We start from the raw sequence: 14,531 nt of genomic DNA on the forward strand, positions 1-14,531 counted from the left end.
AGGGTTACCTGTGAGTAGGGTGACCATATGAAAAGGAGGACAGGGCTCCTGTATCTTTAACAGTTGCATAGAAAAGGGAATTTCAGCAGGTGTCATTTGTATGCATGTAGCACCTGGTGAAATTTCCTCTTCATCGCAACAGTTAAAGCTGCAGGAGCTATACTGTGACCAGGTTTAAAAGTGGCCAGGGCACCTGCAGCTTTAACTGTTATGATGAAGAGGAAATTTCACCAGGTTCACCATATATACAAATGACATCTACTGAAATTCCCTTTTCAATACAACTGTTAAAGATACAGGAGCCCTGTCCTCCTTTTCATATGGTCACCCTACCTGTGAGGCCAACTCACTTTGCTCCACCCAGTGCCTTATGGCCTGTGGGTGGGAGTGGCATGGGAAGGCCTCCCCTCTCCAAAAGGAGTAGGCCTGTGGGTGGCAATCAAGCTGACGCCACTCTTCAGGGAAAGAATGTTTCGCCCGTTAAGAAAGCCAGATCTTCCTTTGCAAATCTTAATAAATGAGGCCCTAATTTGAAACCATATATACTGGTCTCATCTCTTTATTTCCCCCCTCCTTTTGCCTACAACAGCCCTTCATTAAGCCTTAACATATTTGACATCCAGTCAGTTAATTATACTGAAATTCCTTTTGATAATTGCCATTATTATTTGAATACAAGGTTCTTTTTATTCCATTATTTTCTTGGTGATCTTCTTTTTTAGACATTCACTCTTTCTTTTTTATATAAAAATCGGTACTGTCCAATTAGTGAAGGATGCCAATTTGTTATCTTAATTAAGTTGTTTTAATTGGAATGCTATTGAACATAGAAAATGCCTTACGTTTATTGCATATTTCTCTTTCAATATTCTGTCTTTGGATGGGTGGGGGCGAAGTAACTTGATTACGCTGTTCATAATCTAAATAACATACTCTGGACCAACCTCCGGTTCCTTCATTTAATGAGCAACAGAATCATCCAGGTACCTAACAGCTTGATCATGTTACAATCAGTTGATATATAATTTTCACCTAGGATTTCAGCCTGATTACAAGTGTGCCATTAGGAAGCTTAGGTCCATAATTTTAAGACCAAGCTGGTCCACGCTTTTAATAGGTTTTTAGGTTTTATTGCTGGGCCACTTTGGTTTAAATTGTACTTTTCTGGTTATTTTTATTGTTTCTATTTTTGTAAGCCACTTTTGATTACATTGATTTTTCAGAAAAGTGGAATAATAAGAGCAGCACGAAGAGCGACATCAGTGACATCATCTCACTTGCTCCATTTTCTTCCATGATTTTCTTTGGTGGAATATAGACATTTATTATCCACAATTTTGAGTAACCTATTTCAAGCAACATCAGTACTGCTATCAGCTCCTACGGTGGAAGAAGCATAATTCTGGCAGTCAGAGTACATCTTTCTTTCTTATGGCATAGTATAGCCTCAACAAGATGGTTCTGAAACCCATTAAATTCTATTTTTACTTAGAGCGTGTTTTCTGAAATTTTTTATTAAAAAAGCACATCAAACTGTTTAATTTAATCCCTAAATTCTTCATTGAATGCTTTGTTCTACCAACCCTCAATATTCCAGTTCAAGCATTCCAGGGATCAATTTTCCTGCATTATACTTTGTAAGTCAATTTCCTCAATTTTATTCATTTCTCCTCCGTCCTTGTCCACATCAATGGCTCAATTTCTCTTTGAGGATATTCATATCCTATTCCTCCCTCCTTTCCTACTGATTTTTGTTATTGGATACAGATTCAATAAATTCTGCTGACTCTTAAAAAAAAAAGCTGTCTCATTGCATCCACTCCTTGCTTGTACAAAATTGGGGGAGAATGCACAAACTAGTCTCATTCAGGTATCATGATTTCAGTTACTGACCACATGGGTCACCCCACTTCTCTGGTGTAATTCAGCTCCTTGCAATTGCATAAGAGAAGCAGGAAGCAAAGCACTGCTAAGCAAACACAGGAAGGAAAGGAAAGGAACCTCTTGTGCAAGCACTGAGTCATTACTGACTCTTGGAGGGACACCAGCTTTCGCTGATGTTTTCTTGGCAGGCCTTATAGCAGGGTGGTTTGCCATTGCCTTCCCTGGCCGTTATTACCTTTCCCCCAGTTAACTGGGTAAAGAAGCCCAACATTAGTTAGAACTGGACTTACACCTTTGTGTTTGGGGCCTGCATATATTGCTCTGGAGATTTTATGCCTACACCAGGAGTCCCTGTATGCATTCCCTAATTATCTGCCAGGGATGGACAGATATGCAATGTTCAGGCCCATTGAGTTTCCCCAAATTCATCCTGAAAGCTCTGTTCACCTCGTTTGCATTCCTGAACATGAGCATCTTTTTTTATTATGGGGGGCGGATAAGCATTTTTTGATTAGAAAAATCACATGGGAAAGTAGGAAAATGTAGATTTGGGATGTGAGGAATGCACACACACATTGAGTGTGCACTTGTACAATGTGTAAGCAACTTTGGGAAATTGGGAAAATTTCCTGAGAATTGCATTCCTGGTTGTGTTCACATTTGGGGTTACGAACAGGACATTTTCACATTATTTGCGAATAGGAACAAAATTTGCATACATTCCCAATCTCTGCTTGAATATTTGTAAATAAAATGTGTTGTAGATGGCATAAGTTTCCATTGTAGGGATGTGAGAACCAGCTTGATGAACTTCTCTGAGTTCCATCGTGAATCTCGTTCGCACTTGAGTCTCTATCAGATTGCATTTTTAAAATGTATGCATGTTTGAAATGTATGCCTGCTGTAAAACACAATTTCTTCCCCCCCCCCTTTATTTTGGTCTGCAAATCACATTGCAAGCTCAGAAATGTATGGACTTCAGTGTTTGGGGGAGGGGACTGAGGCCTTAGCTAGACCTAAGGTTTATCCCGGGATTGTCCCAGGGTCATCCCTGTTCATGTAAATGACACGGAGGGGATCCCGGGAGCAGGCAGGGATGACCCCGGGATAAACCTTAGGTCTAGCTAAGGCCTGAGAAACATGAAGTTAGGAATGGAAAGCTAAGATCAAAAGAGGGACCACAATGGACTGGGTCAATAAGCAAATCTCTATTTTTGTACCCACTTGATCTAAATAACATTTTAGATGTAGCAGGACATCTGATAAGGTTATAGCTGGAAGAATTTGTTTCACATTCTATTATGTTCATATTTTATCAAGAACAAGTTTGTTCCATCCTGTTTTCACATCCATTTGCACTGTCTTTCTAAAGTCTACACAAAAATTCATATTTTAAATAAATACAAATAATGTGGTTTGCCTTTGCAAAGAAAACCAGGCAATTTGGAATACCAAACTCCAAGGAGACATTTGGCAGACAAGAATTTTGGATAATTCTGGATCACATGAGATATTTTTAGAGGATGAGACTTTGCGGGGAGGGTCTTCATGTAATGTACTCTGCTGGAAGGTATTTAAGTAAAGGGTTCTGATAAATATATTACTGTCATTTGGAAAGGAACGTATAGGTGGCACTGTGGGGACCTATACGGGGTCCATTTTTTTATTTCATAACCTCTTTAATGATCTGTAAAATTGTTTTAATAGCACTTCACAAAATACAGAAATGATTGCAGATTGGGAGATGAGGCATATACCAGCAAGAACAGAACCCAAGCATGACAGCACTTAGTAGGATTACAAAGAGAAGAGCTATATTGGCAAATGAGATTTTGTTTGAAACTTCCAAAAAGTTTCACATCTCATAGGCAAACCAAGTTATTTAGCACTATTCATTCACATTCATAATGTGATGTATTTTTTACTAGTCTTATTGAAACTTTTGTTGCTGCCCTTGAAATCCCTTAGATGCATCACATGAGCAGAAAAAACAAACTTGGCAAGACCCATAGTTGCCCCTTTTGGGGAAGAGGTTATAATAAGGATAAACGTTGTACTGGAACAATGTGCATCTCCTCCTAAGTGACCTACCAGCTTCTTGCAAGTTAACACATGGTCAGTGCAGATGGATCTTCAGAGCCCTCATGACAGCCAAAAGATGTATATTATCACATTGGAAGGACAAATTCACACCTCCCATAATGCAATGGATTGAGGACCTAATAACATTATCAACTTTTGAACTAGTGTTATATAGACACAACTTGGAAGCGGATAAATATATGGATATCTGGTCTGCTTTTCTTGAAACCTTTGTATAACTCTCTCCTTTTTTTGTTGTTGAATGGTACATATGATGGAAAATTACGATAATTTTATATACACAATGTATAGTCTGTCCCCCACCCCGTTTACATGATGTATTTTTGTTGTGTTTATTGATATTCACAATAAAAAGGGGGGGAAAGACCCATCCACATTCAGTAACCACTTTATCTGAAATATCTGAAATAGAAATCTACAAATGATGGTAAAAGCAGGATATGATCCTATAAAACCACTCGCAATGTGGACCACAACAAAATGCATTAGACAGCACACTGGTTCAGACAAGTTGCTAAACCATGCTGCTTAACCACAAAATGGTTAATGCATTCCCTTAACCATTTTGTGGTTAAGCAGCATGGTTTAGTGTCTTGTCTGAACCAGGCCACTATGTGTATGTTTGAAAAATGAGCATGGGAAGATGCGTACTTTTGAAAAAAATTACACAAAAACTTTTATCAATGACCCTGTTCAGATGACACACCAAGCCGCATTGGTTAAGCATTTTGAGCTAAACATTATGGCTCAGCACGTGGTGTGAACTAGGGGTGTGCACAGACCCCCCCGCTCCGCTTCTCTTCCAGATCCACGATTTGCGGATCGGGCCGCTTCGCTCCGCCCCCGCTCTGCCCATGTCCGCTCCGCTCCGCTGCGGAGCTCCGGATCCGGAGCAGAGCTCCGTTCCCCCCCCCATAGGCTTGCATTAAGCTAAAAAAGTATACAACTTTTTTTCTGTGAAAGTTAGAAACCTCAAGTTTGGCACCATGACACCTCATGGAGGTATACACACGCACACCAAGTTTCAAGGCAATCCCATCATCCCCTGATTTTGGGGGAATTTATGAAATCCAACACCCCATTCACACCCCTTTCGATAGCTCCATCAATGTGCACGTTAAAAACCTCAAACTCACCACCATGATAGCTTATCCAGGGATACACACGCATGCCCAGACTCAAGGCAGTCCCATCATCCCCTGATTTTTGGGGAATTTATGAAAATCCAACACCCCATTCACACCCCTTTCTATAGCTCCGTCAATGTGCACGTTAGAAACCTCAAACTCACCACCATGACAGCTTATCAAGGGATACACATGCATGCCAAGACTCAAGGCAGTCCCATCATCCCCTGATTTTTGGGGAATTTATGAAAATCCAACACCCCATTCACACCCCTTTCGATAGCTCCGTCAATTTGCATGTTAAAAACCTCAAACTCACCACCATGATAGCTTATCCAGGGATACACATGCACGCCCAGACTCAAGGCAGTCCCATCATCCGCTGATCTTTGGGGAATTTATGAAAATCCAACACCCCATTTGCAGACGTGGACTGTTCTCTGACATTTGGATGGATAAAAAAAAGGGAAGTGAGCACACTCACAGATGCCATCTAGACCCACAATCATGCAAAGGTACAAGGCAATCCCATCATCCCCTGTTTTTTGGCGGGGCTTAAACCTGCAGACATCTCAATGGGGCCATTTCAAAGGAAATCCCAACATGCCATGAATTGGGGAGTAGAGATAAACCTATGAATCTTCTTCCACACTTGAAAAATGGATTTGGAACTTCCAAAAATCTAATTGAGCGCAGGAAGGACTTCTCCCCTGAGTCAAAGCCAGACACACACAACATCCCTGCGAGGCGGGCAAGGGAGGAGGGAGGGAAGGCAGGCAGGCAGCAGACATTTCTGGGGGCATAAGGAAGTGAGCCAAGGATAAGCCAGTAATGCATATAAAATGGAATGAATAAATAAATAAATAAACGAAGGAGGGGTGGAATTAAAAGCAGCAGTGTTGCTGAATAAACAACAAAAAGAACTTTTTTTAAAAGGCTATATCTGTCTTTTACTAGTAATAGGGGGATGTGCCCAGGGGAGGGGGAAGCAGCAGCTGCCAATTTGACTGGTCAACCAGTCTTTTAAGAATCAAGGCTGTCACTTCAACTCATGATAGGCATTGCTCCACCGGGTTACTCTCTTTGGAGGGCTCTGATGGCCCTCCAAGTACAGGAGAGAGTGAGGGCACGTCCACATGGCATGCCCTAGGGGAGCTCATCCCCTCGCACCACATCTTTTCAGTTGTTCCCCAAAGTTAGGGTGGGTGGCAGTGCTCTCTTATTCTTGGCTTAGTATATGATTTCAGGTTGTGTTTGTGCATTTGGTGGGGCTACTGTTTTAAAAAACACTGGGAAAATTCCGTTCAGACTAAGAAATAGAAGTTCCCAGAATCCCAAGTTACCCGTTTTGCCTATCCCCTCCTCCAACTTTGGGACCATGTGATCATGACCAGGAGTTGACTCTGCCCCTCAGCCCTTCGGAAAAGGTATTTTTCCCGCCGTTTTTTAAAAAAATTCTAGCACACGAACCGCCCCATGCAGAGAGCTGAGAGTAGGCTCAAAATGACCCCCATCCACGACTCTCTAAGCACAAGAATTTTCAGAAATTAGCTTCAAAAACAACACAGTTATCCCCCTTTCTTTTCTGCAATGCAATCCTATGGGCGAAATGTTTCAAGATGGCGATCGGAGCGGACCGCGGAAACCGGAGTGCTCCAAAAATGGGCGCTTCTCTTCGCCTTGCTTCTAGGGGTCCGCGGTCCGCTTCTACTCCGCCTCTGGGCAAGGCGAAGCAGGCCAATTCGCTCCTGCTTTTACGCTTCTAATCGGAGCGGAGCACATGCCTAGTGTGAACCATAAGTTAGCATATCATGTGAACTAGGGATGTGCTCCACTCCGATTAGAAGCAGAGAATCAGAAGCGAATTGGCCTACTCCGCCTTGCCCAGAGGTGGAGTAGAAGCAGACCAGGGACCTGTAGAAGCACGGTGAAGAGAAGCAGCCATACGCGGAGCGCTTCTCTTTTCGCGGACCAATCCGATCACCATTTTGAAAAATTTCGCCCATAGGATTGCATTGTGGGAAAGAAAGGGGGATAACTGTGTTGTTTTTTTAGCTATCTTTCTGAAACTTCTTGTGCTTAGAGAGTCGTGGCTGGGGGTCATTTTGAGCCTACTCTCAGCTCTCTGTGTGCTGCGGTTCGCTTGCTAGATTTTTTGGAAAAATCGGGTAAAACAGCGGGAAAACACCTTTTTCGAAGGGCTGAGGGGCAGAGTCAACTCCAGGTCATGATCACATGATCCCAAAGTTGGAGGAGGGGATAGGCAAAATGGGTAACTTGGGATTCTGGGAACTTCTCTTTCTTAGTCTGAACGGACTTTTCCCAGTGTTTTTTAAAACAGTAGCCCCACCAAATGCACAAACACAACCTGAAATCATATACTAAGACAATAATAATAGATAGAAAAAGCACAGCACTGCTACCCACCCTAACTTTGGGAACAACTGAATAGATGTGGTGCAAGGGGATGAGCTCCCCTAGGGCATGTGGACATACCCAGTGCACTCTCCTGTCCTTGGAGGGCCATCAGAGCCCTCCAAAGGTAAATCACTGGAGTGAATGCCTATCATGAGTTGAAGTGAGCGCTTGCTTCTTAAAGACTGGTACCTAGACAGGACCAGTCAAAATGGCAGATGATTCTCCCTCCCCTTGGGCACGTCCACTCCCCTCTTACTGGTAAAAGACAGATATAGCCTTTTTTAAAAAAAAATTCTTGTTGTTTATTCAGCAACACTGCTGCTTTTAATTCCACCTCTCTTTGTTTGTTTATTTATTTATTTATTCCATTTTATATGCATTACTGGCTTTGAAACTATCCTTGGCTCACTTCCTTGTGCCCCCAGAAATGTCTGCTGCCTGCCTGCCTTCCCTCCCTCCTCCCCTGCCCACCTCGCAGGGATAGTTTGGGTTTTGTGTGTCTTGCTTTGACTCAGGGGAGAAGTCCTTCCTGTACTCAAGTTCCAAATCAATTTTTCAAGTGTGGAAGAAGATTCATATTTAGGTTTATCTCTACTCCCCAATTCATGGCATGTTGGTATTTCCTTTGAAATGGGTCCATTGAGCTGTCTGCAGATACTGGGGTGTCCCAATTTCATAAATTCCCAAAAATCCGGGGATGATGGGATTGGCTTGAAACTTGGCATCCATGTGGACACATGGGTAAGCTGTCATGGGACCGAAGGTGAGGTTTCTGACATGCAAATTGACGTAGTTGTAAAATGGGACTTGATTTGGGGTGAGTTAAAAGGTTAGAGCCCCGCCAAAAATCAGGGGATGATGGGATTGCCTTGAGTCTTGGCGTGCATGTGTATCCCTGGATAAGCTATCATGGTGCCGAGTTTGAGGTTTCTAACATGCAAATTGATGGAGCTATCAAAAGGGGTGTGAATAGGATGCCCGATTTTCAAAATTTCCCCAAAAATCAGGGGATGATGGGATTGGCTTGAAACTTGGCATCCATGTGGACACATGGATTAGCTGTCATGGTACCGAAGGTGAGGTTTCTGATGTGCAAATTGACATAGTTGTAAAATGGGACTTGATTTGGGGTGTTAAAAGGTTTAAAAGGATGATGGGATTGGCTTGAAACTTGGTGTGTGTGTGTATACCTCCATTAGGTGTCATGGTGCCAAAATTGAGTTTTCTAACTTTAACAGAAAAAAAGTTGTATACTTTTTTAGCTTTCAATGCATGCCTATGGGGGAAAAATGGAGCTCCGATCCAGATCCGGAGCTCCGCAGCGGAGTGGACATAGGCGGAGCGGGGGCGGAGCGGAGCGGCCCAATCTGCAAATTGTGGATCTGGAAGAGAAGCGGAGCGGGGGGTCCGTGCACACCCCTAATGTGAACCATTCATACTCATGATGGCTACATAACCATGGTTAAACATGCTCACTACCCAATTATTGCAAAAAGGGTTAGCAGCCTAACTATGGCTTATGGTGTTGTCTGAAGAGGCCCAATGAGAGACAAGTGCACACATATCAAAGATGCACCCAATTGAAGGGTACATTTGGGAAAAAGCATGCAGAAACACATGGATTAGTTTCCATGCAAAAATAAAATCTAAAAAGCTCATAGTCTGATATGGAAACAAGACAGAATGAGCTTTGGAGTGAAATTTGGAGAAATTTGACACAGTCAGGTTTTCTTGTACACATATCCTTACTCCTTGCTATTGGAAAGAAAGCACAAGCATGTATTTGATTTGGGTTCCTGAGCTGTCAGAGACAGTCCTTCTAGTTCTCATGATTCCAGGCTCCTGTGATACACAATCCAATGGGGGAGATGACACCATGAAGAAGAGGCAGATGGGGAGTGAGCATTTCGCCTGAATTAGATTTATTGTGCCAAAAGAACAATTTGTCCACAGTCTGAGAAAGAAACTGGAGTAACCTTCTCAGTCTCCAGTGGTGGTGGTGGTGGTGGTAGGGATAGGGTTGTCACAAACAGACCCAGTCAAGCATCCCTGGCACAAGCAAGGAGACCTCCCAAGTGCTCGTGAGGCCCCAACAAGTGCTTGACAGCTGTCCACCTATGCCCCAAAATTGTCCCGTTCCCCTTTCCTGCATCAATGGTGGGGGAAGTGCACATCTCTGTAAATTGCACATTCCCCCCTGTGCCAATGGCAGCCTTAAAGACCCCACTGATGCAAGGATAAAGGTGTGAATGCCTCATTGGCACAGGGGGGGGATGCACACTTCCCCTATTGCATCAGTGGAGGCCGCCATTAATGCAGGAAGGGGGAATTGCACAATTCCAGCACATGGCCCGGTGGCTGTCGAGCATTCACTGGGCAAGCCAAGCCTTCGAAGATGCTTGTGCAGCCTGGTGAATGTGGATGGATGGCAGCAGTGGCAGGGAAAGCATGCCCCAAGCCTGGCATGGGTGAGTTCACCCACTGGTAGGTAGGACTGACTCCAGGGGTTCTTCTGGCATGATGATTCTAGTGAAGAGGGAATTCTCTCTTTTGATGTGCTTTCTCAAATTGTCCTTAATCCAAGAAAGCTCTGCTGGCCTGCCTCCTTCCAAAAATGAGTATTTCCACTCATTTCGGGTTACTTGGAAGCACTCAATTGCCTTTGTGCCTGCAGTGGGAGCTGCTTGCACAACAGAATTGTGGGGTGTAAGAGAATCGCCAGGGACATAGGCCCCCTGTTAGATCCTGCCAATGGATAGGAAATACATGAGCATAAGCCCAGTTTCATTCAAAACATCCCATCCTCTGGGGCAGGGTGTGATGATATCAGCCCAAAGATAGTGCCTGTACATACAGTATAGATGCCATGTCATCTGTGAACATTTTCTAGGAATGCATATAAAAATGTGGTATCTGTTGGGGGTTTTTATACATGGCTTTGCATCCAAAAATGCACGTGGCAATTTTTCCCTGTATGTCGCTATCCCACGTGTTTATCAGCTCTCCTTGGCAACCCCTTATTGCAATCAATAGCTCATCAAAAGTCTAGTTACTTTTTCTGCCAGCTAGGTACATGATAGTTAATCATTTTAAACAGCGTGAGCCACAATGCACTCAAACTTTTTCTAGCTGTCAGATTCTTCTGCAGACACACAAAAATGTCAATACCTCAAGATCTTGTTATTTGAATAGAAATTCACTGTTGTATTAAAAAAAAAAATCAGGTGGCAAAAACACTGGTGTATAGCAGCTCGAAAGCTCAAGGCTTTGTTAAATAGATAAAATCACAGCCTGTCAAAATCATCCAAAACTGACTGGGACAATGGAAGAAAAATATCAAAGATGCATGTTTTGCTTCCATGTTGCACTGCTTATTTTTGTATTTAAAGTTACACTTTAAGAAGAAGAAGCCTCCAGCCATGCTTACTGGTTCAAATGTTCTTCTTGTGCAATGCCAAGAGAACCATCGTCATCCTATTTTGCATCAACTGGCATCACATGCACTGTTGTTTTTCCAATTTCCAGTGAAGTGATTTCTCTCATTTTCTTTTTGGCTCCAATAGATCCTTTCTCCCAAAGTATCTCCAGAGACTTTCCCTATAATCTCTCTACAGCCTTGCCCTCATACTAAAATAACAGTCAAATATCTTAAAATTCAACTGGGTAGGCCTGCCGGAAGAGATCTGCCTTTATAGCCTTCTTGAATTCGAAAAGACTATTAAGTTGGTGGATCTCTCCCGGCAGGCCATTCCACAGTCTGGGAGTGGCAGAACAGAAGGTCCTCTGGGTAATAGTTGTCAGCCTAGTTTTGGCTGACTGTACTAAGCCGCTACCCACCCTCTGTGTGCATCTAAACAGGCCCAGAAGTAAATTAGAATAGGCCAAAAGACCCACAGTAGAGTCTTTTTTGAGTATGTCTGTGAGGAACAGCATGTGGCTTACAGTGTATTAGATCCCTTTGAAAAGTCCACATACTCAAAAGAAGCTCCTCAAATAGTTTCTGGGTTTTGAATTGTACTTAGTTTCAAACATTCTAGAAGCATTATTTTCTCTGCCCTCTTACTTGGTTTCCAAGTTCAGTGATTCAATACAAAGGTTCTTTATGCCTGCTCACTTTCTTTTATAGTGCGAGTCCCTTTCCATTTAGAGACGTCATCTCTGTTGACAGTTATTTTTCCCTCAGTGGTTGGTCCATTCCCTGTAGAGTACAACTTTTCACTTTCATACTGTAAAATAAAAGTGTCATCTGTCGTTATGAAGTCAAAAGACCAGATACCTGATTTCAAGTGAGACCACAATAGCACCAATCATCTTTGTGAAGGTTGTTGTTGCTGGGTGTGCTGGTTCGGTCATTAGGTTTTTTCCCTTATTCTTTCAAGGCAAATGCACACTGAGCTAGAGGGCATTAATTTACAAGCTGGACAACATCTTTAAGTGGACAGTGTTGGGTAAATCACCTGTTTTCTCAAAAAGGCAAAAATTAAAGAAAAAATGGCCACTATTTGGTCAGCCTATATGCTAACATTCTACCACACCATAAGCATCAAATGTGTAATCTATAACACTGTGTGTGTGTGTGTGTGTGTGTGTGTGTGTGTGTGTGTGTGTGTAATGGAACTGAAGGTGTGGAGTTTAAACACTCCTACCACCTGGATCAGGCATTAAAGCCCTGATCCAGATCACACATCCCCACTTACTGCTGCTCCCTATGCCTTCAAAGTAATATGTATTTTGACCCTAGCTCTGTCATTGTTCTCTGAAGCTTCTAGGAAAGCATTTTAGTGTGTTAGGGAGCAATCTTTTCTTCATACAGTGCATAGTTAAATTATGGTATACTCTACCACAAGATGTAGTGATGGCCAGCAATTTGGATTTCTTTAAAAGCAGGATGGATAAATTCAAGGGCTGTGTAAGGAAACCCCTCCCCCCCAATTTGCTTCGGATCCCTATTTGGACCTTCTGAATTGAGCCTGATTTGATTTGGATTGATTTGGACCCAGTCTGCCTTGCCTCAGATCCGATTCCAAATCGAGATTCAGATGTCAAAATAATTCATTTCCCCCCATTTTCCCATAGACTGGCATTGGGGGGAAAAATCTGTGCTTGAAAAAGGTTTGAATCAATCCAAATTGGTTCAGATCATGTGATTTAGTTCAGACTGATTCGGGCCTGTTTCAATTTAGATCTGTTTCAAAGCCCTCCGAATCACCCTGATTCGCCTCGGATTCAGGATTTGGATCTGAAGTGATGCACAGCCTAATAAATTCCTGGAAGAGAAAGCTATCAATGTCTATTAGTCCTGATGGCTATGTGCCACCTCCAGTATCAGAGGCAGTAAGTCTATATACACCATTTACTGGGGAACATGGTGGGAGGGTGCTTTTGCACCATGTCCTGCTTTATTGGTCCCTGCTCGACAGCTGGTTGGCCACTGTGTGAATAGTGTGCTAGACTAAATGGACACTTGGTTTGGTCCAGCATGACTCTTCTTATATTCTTATGTTCCTAGACATTGTCTTAGTGGCCATATGATACTAGGGATTCCCCCTATAGGTTGGAGAAGTTGACCCTGACCCATCATAGCTGGTGTGGAAAGAACCATACTAGCTACCCTCTGAGATAAGAAAATCAGCATCAAAAAGGGGCTAAAGGGGGCATTCTGGTGGGGGGAAGGAGACTTGAAGGGCCAAGGCATGAGCTATCCTGAGGCCTCTCTAGCCTCCTTCCCTATTGTTCAAAAGCCTGTCTAGAAAAATATGCAGGGTGGGAGGTTGGGGAGGTGAAGATTGAAACACTGCTCCTTCCACTCAGGATTGGATGATTCAAAACTTCTGAGTTCAGGGTCTTCAGATCATTGAGTGTGCAATAGATAGGATTGTGCCCTTAGACAAGGATTTATAGACAACCATAGAATCTTGGCTGGCTGATGACTGAATACAAAGTTCAGGATCTAAGTCTTACAGGATCTAGGTTTTACAGGAGGTGATCTTCCACACTGATGCCATGGCTTTCTCCTGTGCCAGTGGAGCTACTGATTCCTATGAAACGTAAGAGGTCCCTGAAGTTTGTGCTCCAGCCTCAGTTCCATCCTTTCCATGTTTATTTCCATGTTTATGTTGTGAACCGCCCAGAGAGCTCCGGCTATTGGGTGGTATAGAAATGTAATGAATAAAATAAAATAAATAAATATTCAGAAGAAAGTCTCTATGCACAATAGAACTTACCCTTAGGTAAGGATGCATGGGATGGCAGCTTAGATGGGCCTAGAGACATGAGAAGAACTCAAATTTATAACTCCAGTATAAAAAGTTCCTTCCACACACAATGCCTGGCAAGGTTCTCCACACATATTTCAGCTATAACCTTTCGTTGACTGGGGAAAGATGCACTTTTAATGTAACCATCCAACATTTGCAGTACTTTAATATCCCCATTGCTGGCCAATGCCATTACTACACTTATAAAAAAGTTAAAATATTCCACTGTATTTCTCACATTAGCACAACATATAATAGGAATGCTACAGCTGAAAACCTGGAGCAGGCCTTTTTGTAATACCGCTAAGGTGTGCTTATTTAAAATGCAACACGATATTTTGTTCTCTCTTACAATTTATCACATATTAATCTCATTTGAATCCCATGTTTACCTCGCACATTTTGATTTGCAAGTTTCAATTTGACCTCCTGCATGAAAAACTGTCTACCAATTTCATATATCCAATGTGATGCTTCGCTTCAGTATCTCGGGTGGCTATTTTAAAACCTATTTTGGGGTTTAATCCTCATTACTGAGTGCTGTTCAGTAGTTGAGGCATGCTCCATGATTTATAACAAACATTAGTAACACAATGCTGAAAATAAATTTATTTGGAGTCTTGATCCCTATTTAACAAAATGACCATTTCTGCCATTTCATATATATTTTTAAATGAGAAGTCAAATTGTGGGAAATTATGAGTAATTCCAATAAAGACAGGTAATGCATTTCCTTATCCAA

This window comes from Elgaria multicarinata, chromosome 7 (genome assembly GCF_023053635.1).
Source record: "Elgaria multicarinata webbii isolate HBS135686 ecotype San Diego chromosome 7, rElgMul1.1.pri, whole genome shotgun sequence".
Classification (NCBI taxonomy): domain Eukaryota; kingdom Metazoa; phylum Chordata; class Lepidosauria; order Squamata; family Anguidae; genus Elgaria; species Elgaria multicarinata.